This window comes from Agelaius phoeniceus, chromosome 7, assembly GCF_051311805.1.
Source record: "Agelaius phoeniceus isolate bAgePho1 chromosome 7, bAgePho1.hap1, whole genome shotgun sequence".
NCBI classification, from domain to species: Eukaryota; Metazoa; Chordata; class Aves; order Passeriformes; family Icteridae; genus Agelaius; species Agelaius phoeniceus.
The window spans coordinates 18705330-18723323 of record NC_135271.1 but is presented as its reverse complement, the minus strand read 5'-3'; the positions used below and the strand labels follow the sequence as shown (position 1 = coordinate 18723323).

Below are 17994 nucleotides of genomic sequence, written 5' to 3'. Positions count from 1 at the left end.
ACGTCCCCTCCCTCCATTTCAGCCAAGTTTAGTTTTGTCTGCACTTTTTCTAAAAGCCCAACACATGAACTTCATTATTCATGCACTGAAGGCCACTCAGAACTGTGGATCTTTACCTTGATATACCAGAACAAATATTAAGGACATCAGCTGTTGCCCTCTCCTGAAAATATCTGAAATTCTGTGTTGTACAGCTGCAATACCATTGATTCCAATGAGAGATTAGCAGCTGCCATTAATTGGAGCACAATTAACGAGGGTTTGATGAAGTGCAGAGAAATACCTTCCTTGTCCCCTACCCTCCAGACTGCAGTGTTTAATGTGCTGAAGGTAAAATTGATCCTTCTCTACCTAGGTATGTAAGAAGTCCTGTGCAATTGTTCTTTACACTGGCACAGGCTGATGGTGGATGAGCTATTTATCCCCCAGCAATCTAACAGCTAGAGCAGATATTTCTATTTCTAAAGAACAAAAGAAAGGGGTTGGGAGCTTTCCTCTTCTACCATCAACCCTCGATTTTGGTGAGTTTGTTAAATCAAAGAGTTTTGTGTTTAGGATCTTTGCCAAGCTCGTGTTTCACCCTAGCTCTTAAGACCTAAACCTTAGCCAAGATGATTCCTAGCCCTTGAAAGACTGGCGGTGTTTCCTCTCCAATTGGAATTTGTTTGAAGTAAAAGTATTTTTGGCCAGGAATATTTAATGCCCAGCTATAACAAAGAATGCTTCTTTAAAGAAGAAAATGCTTTTTTTTCAAGGCACTTGATAATGTGCTTTTTCCCAACAGTTACACAGAAGTATCAAACGCAGGGGCCACTGTGATGACCAAAACATTCCTCTGCAATCTCACTTCTGAGCAGAAATATGTATCTAGGAAAAGTGAATGGTAATCCTCATGACAGGTTTATTATTCCCATTTCAAACTCCTCATAGCAACATACCAGCCTTCCTAATTAACAAACAAGCAATTCAGTTTCTCCAGTTAAAAACACAGATGTTACCAAGATCTGTTGGGAGATTTCCAGGCATGCTTTGTTCTGCCAGTTTTGCCAAGTTCTTTCCCTAACTTTAAAGGCTTTCAGTTCTTCTCATTGTTTGGTGGTCTGGTGTTGGTTTTGCTGCTGGTTTTGTTTATTCATCGGGGGGTTTTGTGATTTTCTGTTTGTTCCTACACAGTATCAGTTGCCTGTGCCCTGACTGTCTATACTTACACTTTTTTCCCTTACCCAAGAAATTCAAGACAGTCTGTATTTCTTTTCCTCCCTGTGAATAAACAGATATTCTGTATTTCTCATATATCTGATTTTCTCATTAATCAAACTCAGGGGACCCTCCATGGTGCTATCCCCCCACACCTTTTCCTTACCACACCCGTGCAGTTAATACTGAAGGACGTGCTAGCACTCTCCAGAATTCATTAGCCAGCTTTAGCACCTTTTAATTACAATCACAGAGTAACTAACTATACTGCTAATGCTTTTTATTATTCCAGCTACCTTCTCCAAATCGAGTTCCACATGCAAATGTGGAGGAGGGAGCACAACAGCTCCCCTGTCACCAGCACCCAGCTCAGCACACACATCCCTGCACGCTGCTGGCTGCCCAGCCAGGGCTTCAACAGGGAGCCAGTAATTGTGTGATGAATGGATGTTAAACCCTGTGCCTGTCTGACCTTTTACAACTGCTCTGTAGTCAAACCACACCTGCAGCAGCTCTGAAGCATTTGATACAGGCTGTTCATACTTTGCACAGCCAAAATCTGTGTGTGTGTGTGAAGCCCAGGATCTGCACAGTGCAGCAGGTGTGTGGCTTCAGAGCTGTCTGCACATCTGGTTTCCTCATGGCATGCCCCTGTTACACCTGCTACTTACACTGGTACAGTATCAGATTATAGCTTATTCCACTGTGTTTTGGACCAGAAAACATGGATACAACAGGCAGGAGTGGCCTATGCTATTGACTTTGCAGTTTTATGATAAGGAAGCAAATGCTGCATAGCTGAGATGCTAATGGAGCAACCACTCAAGGCTCCCACACTCTTAAATCCACACTTGTGGTAGGTAATGAATTAGTAACACAACCCAGAACTTCAATCAGGAACTGCTTTTGATCCTGAACTAATCAATACTTGCAGCACTTATACTCAGTATATATATCCTCAGTTTTGAGGAATATCCTCAAAACTGGTATATTCCTTAGAAAGCACTCATGGGAAAACAGTGGAAAACACTAGACCATCTACTATTTATGGGTAATCTCCAAAAGCCCAGCCACAAAGTGATGATTTTAGAACACCCTCTGTACTGGAGACAGAGGATGGAATGGAATGGATTAATGGATAGATTGATTTTTTTTAGCCTGTCTTACAAGGCAGCTGCACATTCCTGAACATCTTGCCCTAACCCTTCAATAGTTAAAGCTGCAAGCAGGGAAGCCACAAGAGGAATTTTGCAACAAGAAGCTCAGCGTGCGAGTAATGAACAGTTTGACAGCTAGAGAACATGGAAGAAAGTAAAAAAAGCCCACACAACTTGTGAGGTTGGCTTGCTCCCTCTCTTTAATTAACAAGGGTGAAAGATGTGCCACTTAATTGGGAAATTGTGTGGCACATGACCCCCCCCACCACCCCTGCACACACTGGCATGAATGGGAGCAAGGCAGTCTGGGCTCACAGGGTGGAGAACCAACAAGGCAGAACTTCCAACTCATTAATACCCACTGACCACGGGCAAAGCCTGGCAGAAAAACTGCATCATTGCCAGTTTAGCTGCACTGACAGTGGTCCCCTCATGTGGAATGACAACAGGGGAGCGCTTGCCAGGCAGATACAACCCTCTTGAAATCAAAGCAGTAATAAACTTGGATATTTGTCACAAATAAGAATGCAACCACAAAAGATGGATCAATGTTCTAAGTCTGCCAAGATGCCAGCTGGGCACAATTATTTTTCTGCTTTTATTATCAACCTATTTAATATGCAACACACCCTATTACCACCGTCCAATTCAAGAGTAACCTGGCCCAGAAAAACTTAATCAATATATTAATCCCCAAGAGGCTCTGAAGTATGTTTTCTCACATGGAATAGTATTTCTCAATCCCAAATTTGATTCTGTTCTAAATGATTCAATAGCACTTCACCTAAGGCACCAAAGTGTCTATCCCAGTCTTGCACAGAAACTCTTTAAACACCAAACTTCTCAGCATATATTGAGTATGTACTATATGCAAAGTTTTGTGAGAACTTAAAGTATCTTAAGAAACTTTATCAAGGAAAAAAATGCATCCAAGAAAAATCTGCTTTTCATGTGCTTATAAAGATCCTTTAACAGTTATTTTGTACATCTATTATATTTATGGCACTTGAAGGTAATGTTCCAAAGAAATAAATTTGTACTTTTCCCTGAAAGTGATTAATTTTGCTGCGAGAAGAATTGGTTTAAAAACATCACAAAGATATTAAATTTCTTATTTAAATATCCATTATCAGATAAAAAAAACATATGGAACTCCCACTAGATCCCAGAATTTATACAAGGGGGGTTTTGGAAAGTTTGAGTCAGTCAAATACAGACTCATGAAGTCTCTCAAGGAAGTGTTTCTTAATCCTCAAGAAGATACAAGACTTTCTAGATGGGTGCAATTGATGCTGGGATCTGGCCATTGTGACCTTAACTCATTCATTTCTGAACAACGCCCATTGTTCCCACGTCTCCTGTTATTTGCTCATTCCACCAATATCCCATTCAAGTGGAATAATTTTCTGTAATTATCATTTTTAGGTAAAAAAAAAAAAAAGGTTTTTTTCACTTGAAAGATAATCTTCTATTATTATAAATTATTATTATGCATTATTAATAACTGCATTATTTAGCCGGCATTTCCCCTCAAGTATTTTTCCCCTGATATTCCCATTTAATGACTTACAACCTTTAACGTACTTACATGCATTTCTACAGAATGTGCACCATTTCCATAGTACTACAACCAAAACCACCACCACCAAAACCCAAATTAAATGAACTAAAAGCCCTCGTGAAGCCCTTTTGCAGGAGTCTGAATTTTTCTATTGCACGCAATCAAATTTACCAGCGATAAGGGAATGTCAACAAAGCAGGGCAACATCAGAAAAAAAAAAGGGAAATTAAAATTTAAAAGTTAAAAGTAGTCAATTTTAATGCTTCAGGCTTCACATAAGTTGTTTGTGCTCCCTGACCTCTACAACCCTTGGTATTCCACACCCCAAAACATTTTATTTATGCTGTGTGGTTTCTCTTTCCTGCATCCAAATCTGTGACTTCGTTCCCAGCAGCCAGACACAACACTACAATATCCCCATCCATCCCTCCCCACAAACCATCACAGCTTTGGCTGAATTTCATTGTTGCCTGAACAGTTTAGCAAGTGGTGTTTTCCAAGGGACTTCCCAGCTGATGGGGAGCACAAGCCTTGAGCAGATGCTGAGCAACAAATCATGTTACCAAACCCAGAGCCCTGACTACTTGAGCAATGTCAGTGGGATGTTAAATCTGCCTGCTTGAGTCTAAACCTCCCTCACAGCCAAAGCAAGCACCTGCTAAAACCAGTACCTCCATCCTTTCCACACCCTGCCAGAAGCCTGGTTTGGCAAGCCTAGCCCTATCCTACACCATTTTTAAAAGGAATGGTTCTGTGCCAGCCCATTACCCTTCATAGCTGCAGGGCCTTGAGCTGAAACAGTATCATTTATTTAGATGAGTATAATTTATTCATTACTCAGGAATATGTGATTTTATGAGCTGGCATTCAAAAGGAACCCAGGGATGCAATGCATATCCAAGAGCTGGCCTTCCTTGGCTCTGTCACGTGGGAGAAATCCCACCCAGCCTACTCGAGGTCATCTCTCAGTGTTTGTGAGCAGGTGGAGAGAAAAGCGTGAGTGTGGAGCCTCAGTTTGCTTAGAAACCTAAACTGAAAGCATCTTCCATCAGGTCTCTAGGAGAATTTTGTTGTATTAGTCACAGCCTTTGGAACAAACCACCAGAGAACAACAAGCCACTCTCACCTCTCCCAAATCCTACAGTCTTACAATTTTCCCTTATGGCTTTTTACCTCTCCAGCAACAGGGAAGATTCTGCTAAGGATACATCCATCCATCCATCCATTTATCCATCTATTTATCCATCCATTTATCCATCCATATATTGAAACACCAAAAATAATGAGATCTGGTGCAACGTCCCTTAAGTTTATGAGCCAAGGTTCTTGAAAACCCTTGTAGATTTAACCAGTTTCATTGCATTTCTGGACAGAACTGTGTTGTCACAGTAGTGACAGTTTGGGAATATGTATCCAAGTTTAAGTTTCATCTGGTGTTTACAGAACCAGATTTACAGCTAGTGTAAATATAGCTGTCACTGTGCTTTACATCATGGCATAACAGGCAACTAAAATGTCAAAAAAAAGCCACATCTCAAAAACACACCAGACAAATCAAAGGACCAGCAATACAGCTCCTTGCAAGTGGATCTTTGTGTGAGCTTTGTTTTCACAGTGAACCACTTAAGGACACCAATGCAAGTCCAATGGCTGTGTAGGACAGTGGGGCTTTTTTTCCTAAAGGAAAGCCAGCTTGGTTAGAAAGGAACTTTGTTCAAATCACAGGAAACTTGGGCTCTGTGAAGAGTAAATTGCCTTCAGCAGAAAGAGGTAGGCATTTAGAGGCTCTTCTCTCAGTTGATCAGCTAGGATCAAGTCTTGGGCCTGACAAAAAAGCCAGAAAACCATGTGCAAGGATTGTCCCTGGAAACCTGCTTTCTACATTGGTATTTAAAAGAGTTTTTTTTCTATATGTGTTCCTCTTCTCAGAATCTTACTGTCAGCCCTGAGTGCCCCTTTGCTCACAAACAGTAGCTGAGCAGGTGCAGCTCTGAGGGTTGAATTATTAACTCTCTTTTATAGAGGGATTTGAGGCAAAACTCCACATTGCTGCTGTCCTGCCACCTCCCAGAGCACCCAGAACTAACAACGAGCATCCAACACCATCCCAACACTCAGAGTTCCACAGCAGATGCAAGCTATGATCTGGAAATATGAACAGCAACTGAGTTTTCAAGCCAAAAGCTCAGCAGGGTGTGACAGCACAGCCTGGGCATTTAAAAAGTCTCTCTGAATACTCTGCCCCTCCCTAGGAAAAGCAGTGTGTGCCCCACTCATTCAGAAATGAGGGAATTGTAGCCTCCTGACAGTTTACACTCATACAGCTCTCAGAAGAGCAAGCTCAGTGACTTTTCTACCAAATCTGATTCATTTCAGTAGGAGGTGAATTGAATCTGTACATGCCAGGCTTAAAACTGTTTCAGAAGAAAAAAAAAACACTGTGTAAGATAGTAACTAGATGGTTTGACTTTCCCATACACACAAAAATTATCTTGAAATGCTCAGCCATTGCACTTTGCATGGTAATGTATTCCTTGACCACCCTTCATTTGAATCCAGTACACATGTTCAGATGTTTTGTATTTCACTCAGGACAGACAGCTGTGCTGTAGCACTCACTGAAGTGCCACCAACCAACCCTTACCAAGTAAGCCTGCTAAATTCCAGGCAGAGGTTTAAAATCTAAGCACTCTGAAAGAGGCAATACACATTTGTCCTGCTCTGTGTTTCAGAAAAATCACGGTTTATATTAAGCCACTCCATTTCTCTCTACTTAAAACTACAGGCACTGACCTCACAGGTGGGGCTCCTGATCCAGGATGGTGGCAGCAACAAACCCCATCCAGTGATCCTCAGCCAAGTCACTCCAGGAAATCCAAACAATAACTCAGCAAAGGACAGGGAGCAGATATCCTTAAACCAGTTCTACCCAAACCTGAACCCTCAGGCTGGAGCTTGAGGACCCTTCTGGGGCTGATGGGCTGCAGCCCTGGGGGAAAGGCCAGGTGAAGCTGGTGAGGCAAATTCCAGCCTGCTCTCACCCAGATCTGTCTGAAAAAACCCAGCAGCCTTCTGACCTTGATGATCCTGTCCCAGTGAAGCACCTGCTTGTGGCCAGCAACAGGGGCCCTTGCAAGGCAGGACAGGCTGTTGTGGGCTGTGGCTCTCCCCAGGGCAGTGATTTTCTTTTTGCAGCCCTGTTTGCATTCTCCCTGCTTCCATTCAGGCAGAAAAGAAAGGCACACCTGCCCAGGTGGGATTGCTGCCCCACATCTGTGACTTCAGCTTTCCTGGTAGTGCCCTTGAAAGCACAACTTGAGCAAAAAGTATCAGAGCCAATGTCTTTCAACTCAGAATCCAGAGTGAGACCTGAACTTCACAGTCACTCCCTGGCACAGGTGGGCAAACTGATGTTCCACAACAAAATTCAAAATTCACTTACTCAAGCTCAATTATATCTCTTCTGTAGCATCCAGTAAAAAGAAGTGCAGTACCAGATTCAGCTCTTGAAGCCAGAAGGATGAAATGCAATTATATTGCATGTAATGAAACAAATAACTTGGATATTTTGACTGACACAGATTGTTTTTCTGCCACACACCTGGGAATTATTAATAAAGGTTTTCATATACACATGTTCATTCGCCTGCAGAAAAGCAAAAATTACCATGCAAATAATTAAGCCATTATATTCCTTCTACTCCACCTCAAATTAGTCTAAACAGGAAAAAATGAATTTGTTCCTTTTTCTTAAAAAGAAAAAAAAGAAGAGAAAGCAACTTCATACCTTGTCAAAAGAAAATAAGCTTTTTACAAGGGTTTCTTTCCAGTGTTCATTTTAAAAGTGTCATTTTAGGCAGACAGTATTTCAGAGGAGAGAAGATGTATCATCATTTCCTTTTGTTGTTATACATGAATATATTCTCCAGCCTGTCAAACATCTAAAGGGTAAGCTGAGATTCCCAAAACCCTACAAGGCTTACTTATTCAAAAAATTCTTACAGGTTTTTTTTTCCTGAAGATATGAAGATGGTGAAAACAGACATGAGAGAAAAGGGATCAGTCAGTTTTCCAAATTAAATAGTGACAAACCGTGTGAGTGAAGGGATGCAATAGTATCAAATTTCACTGTGGCAATGTTGGAATTCCCATGTCCTTTAAATTTGGCAAAACTGGGGACACCTTCCAGGCCCCACACTTTAGCCTGTCACATTTGAAGAATGGAAAATAATTCTAGGAAAAAACAGATAAATAACAACAGTGGCATTTTAAATTTGGGATGTGTGGTTTTCAGCATGTTTTTAGTTCCAGCATTGCTTAATTCAAATATTCAGCTTTAATAAGATGTCTGCACTTGTTCCAGGGAACTGAAGATCGTGTTCTCTACTTACCAGGGAAGTCCAGCACAAATGGAATGGAGGTGCTCTGCTCATTTGAGGAAGGGCTTCCCTTGGGTACCTGCATGGCAGTGTGAAAAAAACAACAAAAAAATTAAAATAAACCATCATTTATAACAGATACAATCCTTGCCAAGAACATTAACTACAAAACTAACTTCACTTAGAATTATATCAAGGATGTAATCCCATTATTTTAGTGAGTTACTTCATCTCCCATGAAGAAAACACCAGGTATTTTTCAGAAAGGCCCCTTTACACCAGCAACCTGCACCTTCCAAGGGGCTTCAGATGCTGCTGCACGTCCTGTGAGCACTGCAAACATTTCTAAAAGCTGCCTGTGCTGTGGATCAAGCTACAGCCAAGACCACTTGGACATGAAGATATGAATGGATATGAAGCACCCCACGTATAAGAATTAATTGTTTTTTAATTGAAGTAAGAGCTCCAAATCAAATGCTGGTACAGCCATGTGTTTGTCTGTCCACCCTTTGCACCTGTGTATATAGAAAACACATCTGGAAGTATGGTCTGTGTTGGTTTTACCCATAGCACACTGAAAACATGCTGGGTACCTCAAAAGCAACCTTTGCTCATGCTGTAGAATCATGGAATCACAGAGAGATTTGGGTTAGAAGGAACCTCAAAGCTCATCTCCTTCCACCTCCATGCCATGGGCAAGGACACCTTCCAGTGTCCCAGGCTGCTCCAAGCCCTGTCCCACCTGGCCTTGGACACTTTCAAGGATGGAACAGCCACAGCTGCTTTGGGCAACCTGTGCCAGGGCCTCACCACCCTCACAGGGAAGAATATATGATTCCTTTGCCTTTTCCAAAGAAATATGCCACAGGGATATTCATATAATTAATCAGTGTTACCCAGACAGCCCCAGAGGCAGGGACACAGCCCTCAAATCCTGCCTTGCTGTGCAGTGTCCTTAAAACATCAGACTTGTACTAAAGCTCTCACCCTGTGTGGGTTCTGAACCACCTCTCAGGTTTGGGATGGTGCTTCCCTCATCTGTTCATCAGCTGAGACAAACTAGATGATTTCCTGAGTGCTCCCGCTCCATTTCCATAGAAACAGAAAACAATAAGTTTGATTCATTGCTGAAATTTTCAAGGGAGTGCCAGGGTAAATCATGGCTTGGGAAGTCTGATAAGTTTTAGGAAGCCACTCCAACAGTGTTTTGGGCTATGCTTGGTGTGATATGTTAGCACTAAACTGTGCAAGGAAGGCTTTTTGTTTGCCTCTCCTACTGAATTAAAAATGGAGCTGTCTGAGAGGAGAGAGAGTTGAACTCCTGTGGCTTTCTTTTCTCTGATGAAGTAATAAAAATTTTGTTCACTTCTTTCACTGGGATCGATAGCAAAGTTCTTGGTTCTCAGGCTGATGGAAGGAAATTAGCCAAGAGCAGCAAGTGGATTGTAACCTCACTTTGAGCTCTACTTCCCTGCCACATTAAACTGGATATCCCTGTGAATGGATATCCCACTTTGTACACATTGCACATAAAAAGCCATGGAGGACAAGGAGTGAGACCACCTGTGCAGTACAGAATTCAGCACAGGGCTTCTTGGATGGGTCACTCCAAAACTTCCAGAGGGACTGAGGCTGACTGGCTGGGAGTTCTCCAGATCCCCCTTCCTTCCCTTTTTGAGTGTTTGGGTGTTTCAGTTGATGACTCAGGTTTTAGCTTTTATATGTTTCAGATTCTGTGCTGCTTTAGTGTGTTGCTCTGAGCTTCATATTAGGGCATGGTGAGCTCTCTGCACAGAGCAGGGAGACAAAACAATTCCTTTCCTAGCTGGGGACCAAGGACAAATGATCCAAATCTCAGGCCCAAGAGCATAAACAACGTGGGCTAAAGAGAGAAAAACAAGAAGGATGGGACTGCATGGGCTAAAGCTGTAATTGGACAATTAACTCCAATATGCAAATGGTCCAGAACTTATAAAAGTGACAGACCACGTGACCAGTTGTCCATTTTGTGACCATTTTGGTTCATCTTGGGTGCAGCCCTGGCTGGGCTCTTGTGCTGCCCAAGGTGCATCCATTGAGGCCTCCTAATAAATCCCTGCTTTATTCTTTAGCTCTGCCCAGCCTCTGTTCTCTGTTCAGCCTCCTCAAGGCATCACTGGGGAACACCTGCAGCTGCTGAGACCCTTCCAGTGCTGGGGAGCAGCTTTGAGGTCTCTGTGCAGGGTTAAATGATGGAGGCCCACATTAGGAAATAGGAATGCTCTCTCAGAGCCTCATGTAACATGTTGGGCACTACAGATTCCAAGCCTTACCCTTTCCCACACAGATATTAACACCCACTGCGGTAATTTCTGAGTATGGAGTCTCATGTCTGAGGTTCTGAATCATCAGGTAAGGGTGAGTCAGAGAAATATTGCTGCTTTAATAGGCACAATCAACAAGGGGGTGAGGGGCTGAAGAGGAAATCTCTTATTGCTAAAAGTAACAACATTTTTCTTCATAACTACAGAGATTTAATTGGGGGGAAAAAAATCAGCAATTTACGGGTAGCTATGGCAACTTTCACAAGTATGAAAAGGAAAAATGGATCGAGAGGAAAAATAGATTTGCAGGGAGATTTGGAATAAATAAAATTGAAATTTTCCAAAATCAAGTGCACTTCCATTTAAAAAATGATCCTTTCAAGAGGAAATTAAAGCTCTCCCAAGAACCTGGTTTTTTAAGCATACAATCAATTTTTATAACTGAAAACCTGTCAAGGGAAAATGAGTCCCTTTTCTACAGCAAGTGAGAGAAAGAAGAGCTTCAACAAGAGATTTTTAACTGCTTACAAAACCAGGCTTTTGCTTCAGATTTAATCCTATAATCACACACAGTATTTACTTGTAGCTGAATTGACTGAGGAAAGTGTTACTGTTAGGCACTTGCCTTATCTAAAGAAGCATTAAATCTGCTGGATGTGATGAAATCTGTTCAGAAGCATTTATCAAACACTGTGAAAATCGGAAAGATTAGTGACACGGCAATGTCATCCTTTGTCTAGCCAAGGGTAAAGGCTTCTTGGAAATGGGAGAGGTAGAGAGTATTTGCTTCAATGAGTACCCTCAGAAAACTTGGACAGGTAATGCTGGAAAAGGCTGAAATGATAGAAGCAATAATTCTTTGGAATGCATTATCTCAAACACTTTGCAGGGCTTCCAGGGCCCTCTGGCCACTGTCCCAGTGGAGCAGCCATTCAAGGGCTTGGGCACCGCTGCCCTGGACACGGGCTGTCCCTCAGCATGGCAAATCCAGCTGAGGGGAGAGGGAGCCTTCTCCCCTGAGCCCCTGCTGGCAGGGAGAGCAGGGATGGAGCACACTGCCCCAGCCCAGAGTGCAGGAACAGCTGAGAGCCACCTTGTCACCACCAGCAGGCACGTGGCACTCTGTCACTATGGAAGAGCTGGACAGGCTCTTCATGTGCATCCCTGTGTGCCACAGCTGAGCCAGGGATACCTGGGGGTCCAACCTCCCCAGTAGCACCACCCAGGTGAGACAGAGTAGGAATTCTCCAGAGTAGAAATCCATTTTGATTTAGGTGGAACGTACATCTTTGAGTTAGAAAACATAGCTATGTAACCTGACTGCAAAAGCCTAGGCTCAGAGAAACTGCTCCAGTGAAGGACAGAGATAAGAGAGGAGAGACAGAAAGTGATAAAGAGAGACAGAGACTGCTGTGGGAGCAGGTCAACGTGACCTAGCAATTCTTTCTGATAAAGAAGAACTAGCAGCAAATGCCACACAAAATTCATAAAAATGAATATGTATGAACCTATTGTGAAATTGTACACATGTGTATTTGAGAGGGGGATAAAAAGGGACCTGAAGTCCCCATAAGTACTCGTGTCTTTTAAGGAGAGTAATCTCCACATGTGTCCAGCACCCAGCACTGTAATAAACATACCAGCTTGACAACTTCCACCAAGTTGTGGAGTTTTGTTTATGTCCTCAAAACGCAGGCAAACCAACCCTGCTGCCTCCCAGCATTGCTGGGTTTGCTGCACAGAGCCTGCTCTGCAGCTCAAAGTCGTGTCCAGGTAGAGGCAGATCACTTGGGAGTTGGTGCTAGAAACCTGCTCTGTGTTTTAGAACTCCAAAGCAATTTTATCAAAGCATAAATAAAAAAAAAAAATCAGCTTTATTCCTACTCGTTTGGGAGTTGGTGGTGGCATTATTCAGTCACCAGCATGCTTGTGCTAAAAATCGGGGATATAGGAAATGAAGGAAATTATAAGAAAAAATAAAGAATGGAAAGGTAGACATGGTTAAAAAAATACAGGAGTAAAGACAGTTACATGCCAGAAGAAACTGGGCTTCTTAGGGAAAAAAGACAGATAACAACAGATCTTTGACAGAAAGACTGAATGGAATACTTTAAGAAAAGGAAGGATGGAGGAGTGTGTACAATCTTCTGTAGTTAAAAGAAAAAAAAGACACTTTAAAACACAATCTTTTGGCAAAGGGAAGATCTGTGTCCAACACCACCTACAGTGTCTCCTCCTGGGGCCCTGTAAAAGCATCTGTCTTACAGAGGCATCAAGGTGGGTCTCCAGACATCTGTGGGGTTAAACATTAACCTAAAAACCCTCTAATGCTATTCACAATCATTCCCCAACCACACAAATGAGAACAGGAGTGATGCAATGACTACAATGCTGGTGTATCTGCACTGTTGCTTCATTTAGGTACAAAACTACTGCATTTCCTTTTTTTTTTTTTCCTGAAAAAACTTTTTAAGAAAAATGAAAAAAATAAGTTAAGCAAGATAAGAATCAGAATTAGTATATTGAAGACCTAGTGAAATAATTCATCACTGGCTGCTTTTTTCCTAAAGTGGAATAATTTTGTTGTTAAGTGTCCAACAAAACTGAAAGTGAGCCACACAGCATATGAATAAAATTCCTTACAGCTGCACTGCCTCCCAGCTATGCAGATCTCTCCACTTCTGTGGCACAGTTACATTTTATTTTTTTAAAAGAGTGCTCTGTCCATATTCAATAACCATGTAATTAGGTATTCTGACTGACTTCCCCCATTCTGGAATTGATTGAGCAATTTTATGCCATAAATTCCAGCTGATTCAGTGGCTGGTGAAAAGGCAGTGATTTTTCCTATTCATCTAGCAATCTCAGGAGATGGCTCTCCTAAGGACACTTGGATTGCCCCACACTATTTTAAGCCTGAGGTGCCCCACTGCACTGCATTTTGGCAGGTACAGAGTCCCTCAAAATCTGTTCAATTTGTCTCTGCTCCTCTGCTTTGACGCGTGAGCATCACCACACGCCAGCAAACCAAGGATCTGTGGTGCTGCTCTGCTGCAGCCATGCAGAATGAGGGCTCCTACCAAAAAGCTGCACTGTGTGTTGAGACACACAGCCTGCTCTTTTCAAGCCCCTGCTGCCTGGCACCCATGGAGTCCTAGTGAACCACTGCAGCCAAGCCCAGAGCAGGAATCCACCATCCAAGCAGATGGCTGCAACTGCAGGCAGCCAAGAGACCACGTTTCCCTTTCTCGTGGCGGCGTGTGGGTGTTGACAGCATCTCCAGACATAATTCCAAATGGCTGTCAGTTCTGAGCTGCTTGTCTAAAGGGGATGTGTCAGTGCTAATCTACCTCTGAGACAGATTACCCTTCACACTGGAAAAGCTTCCCCTTATTATAATTGCTTTACTCTTAACACTTGCAGATCTTGCCTTTCCTGAGCTCCTTTAACTACGGTTCCCCTCTCGAGGTAGACAGATCTCAAGAATCAAAGACTAATTTGTGCACAGTTTGGGGATTTGGTGCTTAGTTCCATATGTAGGGCTAATTACAAGCTAGCAGAGGCAGGGTTATTAATTTTTTTGTTGTTGTTTACACAACAAATAAAATAAATGTTCATGCTCGTTCTGTGTTTACAGGCAGAAGATTCCACCTTTGGTGCACCACTGTCAAAGCTGTGTAAGGTGTGACCAGGAGGATTCCTCACTCCCAACCATGTCACAGTGGAATTGCTGCACTGGCTTTTCAAGGACAATGCTGATATAAGTTATATGAGCACATGACCTGCCACAATTTAGTGACAACCTCTTAAAATCAGCTACATAAGGCTTAAGGCACAGCTAATCTACACAGAACAGGTGGAAGCTTTCCAATAACCCTTAATCAAATAGAGTGGTGAGCCACGTTTTAAAAAAAGCTGATTTCAGCTAAATCCACATACTGATACCTGCCCTGGCATTGCTCAATGCAAAAAAAAAAAAAAAAAAGCATTAAGAAAATTAAAGAATGCTTGCAGGGAACAGTGGAGGACTACCCTTAGTCTGCCTCAATGCACTTAGATGGTGATTGCAATAAATCAGGCACAGAATGTTTTCATAATGTTTAGTTTGCAGTTACTCCTCTATTAGCTCACATTAGCCTTAAAATTGTTTATGCATTACATCCTGCAGCACAGCAAATTGTCACAGCCTGCTGTACCTCAGACAGGCCCCCAACAAGGCAGGGTCGTGCCAGAGAAACAGCATCAGTTCAGTGTGAATGAGAGAAACGTGCATGGAAACCCTCAGAGCAGTTGGTTCCATCAGAAATGAGCTTTCTTTGACCCACAAGCCAGCAGCACCCACAACAAGGCATGTTGCATAAGGCTGTAGTAAGATCAATTAGAGGTGAGGATAAAAATCTATACAATTGCCTTCTAATATTCTTCCCAACAAAGGACATTGATCTGAGAAGGCCTAAAGTGCTTTCATCCCTTTTGTCCACGTGCCTTTCCAGATCCACGTGCCACTGTAATATCTGATGTTCCAAGGAGACAGGCAGATAAAGAGCCTTCTAAAAATCCACATTGTTTTTCTTCCTTGGCTCCATGCCCCGTCGCTGGAGCCTTTTCATACCTCTTGGGGATGACAAAAGACTGAGATGCTTTAGCTTGAGGCACCAGTGAAGCTTGGGATGGTGCTTTGGTACACTCATTCCCAGGTGAGCTCATGGACACACAAGTAATTCCCACGTTTTCCTCTGGGGTTGTCATTGTTTATTTGCCACGTTATCGCAATACTTAGAAAGCTTTATGAGTGTATTTACAGAGAAGACAACCATTAATAACAGGCCTCCAGGGCTCTCCCTTGGAAAACAAGTCACCAAAGAACTCAGCAAATGTTTCTGCCTGTCAGAGGGACAAGGATGCTGTTATGGACTCAGTTCATCATCTCCAGGAGCCCACCCAAGAGCCAGGCTTGTGGCAAACAAATCCCAAACCTTCCTGGAGGCACCACAGCTTGAAGGGCCATATTGCCCTCATAAACTTGCCCTGGACAGCTGTATTTGTGCCTGTGGGTCCTGAAAGCAATGTCTACAGGCTGAGAATTCAATGTGAAGAAAGGAGTGTCTCACACACATCATCAGCAGCTGCACACGAGGCACTGGCTTGAAATTCCCCCATAATTGTAAAGGGCCCCATGAGAAGAACAAACAAGCCCTGCCATGTTTCCTAATCTTGCTGCACTAGTTATACAGAGAAATGCTCACTCCTAATGATGACACACAAGCTGCTGTAAAGCTTTTCTGCAGCAATGCTGCTGCTTATATCAGCTATTATCCAGTTATTCCATCCTAACAGCGAAGAATCATTTCTGTGCTTTTCATTCTTCCTCCCAGAGGGCAACAGATGTAATAACTTATTCCCTGTCTGGCACATTAGGGCTTGAAAAATTAATGCAGCTCTGCTGAGATTTCCACTTTCTGCTTTACTTAGAGTGCCAAAGCTTTGAATTTTGGTGAGAAAATATTAAGTAATAAAAAGCTTACTTTAAGTTTGTTAATGTACTTGTCTGCTTTAATGCCTTTCCAAAGTTTCCACAAAATAAGTATTCCACTGACTAAACCTCCCAAATTTCTTTTGCCCCTAAGCTATTATCACACAGAATCACTTAGATTGGAAATGACCTCCCACATCATCGAGTCCAGCCTTTGACCAATCACCACCTTGTCAACCAGACCATGGCACTGAGTGAATGTCCAGACATTTCTAGAACATGTAATTATGCTGCCAGAGAATTGAGACCTCTCCTGTTTCACAATTGTGACATTGCAACTAAAATTTAAACACCATTATCAACTGTATGGTGTCAAAACCCAATCCATTAAGAAAACCAATCAGTCACACGTTGCTCTGTGCTTTATGCCTATCCATTCCTTCAAAAACATTCTCCTGTTATATCAATTCTGTAAAAGAGAGCAGTGGTTCAAAGCAAATTCCACTTGTGTGTTATTGCTCCTGCTCAAAGTGTTCCTTCAGGAGCAGAATGAGTGCTGGAATCTGAAATACAGGGAACTCTCAGAACTTTGGGCCTGGAAGCCAAAGCTTAGAATTAAACACAGGATTTTACCTGAGACCTTGGAAAAGGCTTCCAAACTTAGGTGCTAGAAGCAAGAATGTGGATGTATGGTTTAAAGCAGAGACACAGAAAAGTTTAGAGTTTTAGAGCACAGTGCTGTAGGTTTGTGTGTCATAACATGATTGGCTAAGAAAGCTTACACTGTAGCATGAGTCCATAAGACAAAAATTTAAGGATTGGGTCAAGAGCATAAATATCCTTGTTGATAGTGTTTTACTGGTCAATAAATCCTTAAAAAGTCTTGTAACTAGGGGTCTTGTGACCTTCTGAACCATGTAGTGAAGATGTGAGCCAAACCCACCCTTCCTGCCTATGCAGAAGATAGGAAAAATAAATTGCATCATGTAAAAACCTCAGAGGTCCCATCTCTAACTCATTCAAAACTCCTTCACAATTCCTCACACATGAGCAGTGAATGCTGCAGTTGCTGTGCGAAGCTTGCCTGGGATTTGGAAAACTGCATCACAAGCTTGCAGCACTAAATCAGAGCCCATCCAGTTGAAGATTTCACCCCAGAAGATCCAGATAAACTCACAGAGATAAATGTACCATATCCCTCTGGAGAACCACAGAGGATGGGTTCGTGTACATAAATGTTTCCCTGTAAATTAGCAGCTTCTAACCATTTAGATCACACACCTTCAGCAGGCACACCTCCAAACTGGTTACCTTTGCAAGCAATAACCAGACCTGTATTGGGTTATTATAGTGAAAGAAAAAAGGCAAAAACAAGCAGGATGTGAGCTGAAGAACAAAATCAGAGCTGGGAACTACTTCTCCAACAAAAACGCAGTGTTTTTTCTGCCCTCTCACAGACCTTCACAGTAAGATATTTAAGAGATTAAACAAACAAAAAAGTCGTGACTTGGACTCCATCTGTGCAGAAGACAGCTCTTAGTGTCAGAATTCTTGCCCAAAAGGACAGGTGGAAAGTCTCAAACTAAATACATAGGTTCAACATGTACTAGGAGCTAGAGAGAAAGAAAGTCCCAGGCAATTTTTCCTATCACTGTAGAGCATTTGCTAATGCTGCTGCTTTGTGTATTCCAAGCCTGCAAGCATGGGAACAAGCATTAACCACACATCATATCAGGCTGTCCTTGCACTCCCACACACAGTCACTTAGGGCTCTTTTCCTCCTTGCATGGAAATCCTCAAGTAATTTCTCCTCTGTCCTCCAGGCTGCTGGCTGGGCCCCAGAGAGTGCTGAGCTTTAAAGAGCACAGACTTCATATTTCCAGTCTCTGGCTGCACTTGTTTCTTTATTCCACAGAGGGACCTC

The 17994-nt window shown here is 42.5% G+C and overlaps 1 long non-coding RNA gene across 5 annotated transcripts in view; it reads right to left on the bottom strand.

Annotated features, from left to right (window-relative positions):
• LOC143694489 (uncharacterized) overlaps positions 1-17994 on the bottom strand; it is a 69320-nt gene that overhangs the window by 33550 nt on the left and 17776 nt on the right. For all 5 annotated transcript variants that reach the window (XR_013182991.1, XR_013182987.1, XR_013182988.1 and 2 more), the window contains exon 3: positions 8307-8373. This is a non-coding gene — a long non-coding RNA (uncharacterized LOC143694489). The remainder of the gene's footprint in view (positions 1-8306; positions 8374-17994) is intronic.